Source organism: Physeter macrocephalus, chromosome 7 (genome assembly GCF_002837175.3).
Source record: "Physeter macrocephalus isolate SW-GA chromosome 7, ASM283717v5, whole genome shotgun sequence".
NCBI lineage: Eukaryota > Metazoa > Chordata > Mammalia > Artiodactyla > Physeteridae > Physeter > Physeter macrocephalus.
Genome location: NC_041220.1, coordinates 81,958,131 through 81,959,150, shown reverse-complemented (window position 1 = coordinate 81,959,150; position 1,020 = coordinate 81,958,131).

The following is a 1,020-nucleotide window of genomic DNA, read 5'->3' as shown; positions in this document are numbered from 1 at the left end:
CTGAGTGTGTATTTGTATGTTTCTTTGTGTGATTTTGTCTGTATAGCTTTGCTTTTACCATTTGTCCTAGGGTTCTGTCTGTCCGTTTTTTTTGTTTTCTTTTTTTAGTATAGTTTTCAGCACTTGTTAAAATTGGTGGATTTATTTTTTGGATGGTTGCTCTCTTTTTTCTTTCCTTTTTTTAATACTTTTAAATTTTTTTCATTTTTAATAATTTTCTTATTTTAATAACTTTATTTTTATTTTTTCTTTCTTCTTTCTTTTTTACTCCCTTTTCTTCTGAGCCCTGTGGCTGTTAGGGTCTTGGTGCTCCAGCCGAGTATCAGGCCTGTGCCTCTGAGATGGGAGAGCCAAGTTCAGACATTGGTCCACCAGACACCTCCCGGCTTCAAACGGCAAAAGCTCTCCCAGAGATCACCATCTCAATGCTAAGAACCAGCTCCACTCAATTACCAGCAAGCTACAGTGCTGGACACCCTATGCGAAACAACTAGCAAGACAAGAACACAATCCCAACCATTAGCTCCTGTCTGAGCAAAGAACAGACTCTCTCAGGTGACCTACACGCAGAGGCGGGGCCAAATCCAAAGCTGAACCCCAGGAGCTGTGGGAGCAAAGAAGAGAAAGAGAAATCTCTCCCAGCAGCCTCAGGAGCAGAGGAATAAATCTCTACAATCAATTTGATGTACCCTGCATCTGTGGTATACTGGAATAGAAAACGAATCATCCCAAAATTGAGGCAGTGGACTTCGGGAGGAACTGTAGACTTGGGGTTTACATTCGGCATCTAATTTTTTTCTGGTTTATCTTTATCTTACTTTAGCATTTAAAGTTTATTATCCTTGATAGATTTGTGTATTGATTTGGTTGCTCTCTTCCTTTTTTTATATATATAGGTATATATATTTTTTCCTTTTTCTCTTTTTCTGAGTGTGTATGTGTATGTTTCTTTGTGTGATTTTGTCTGTATAGCTTTGCTTTTACCATTTGTCCTAGGGTTCTGTCTGTCCGTTTTTTTTG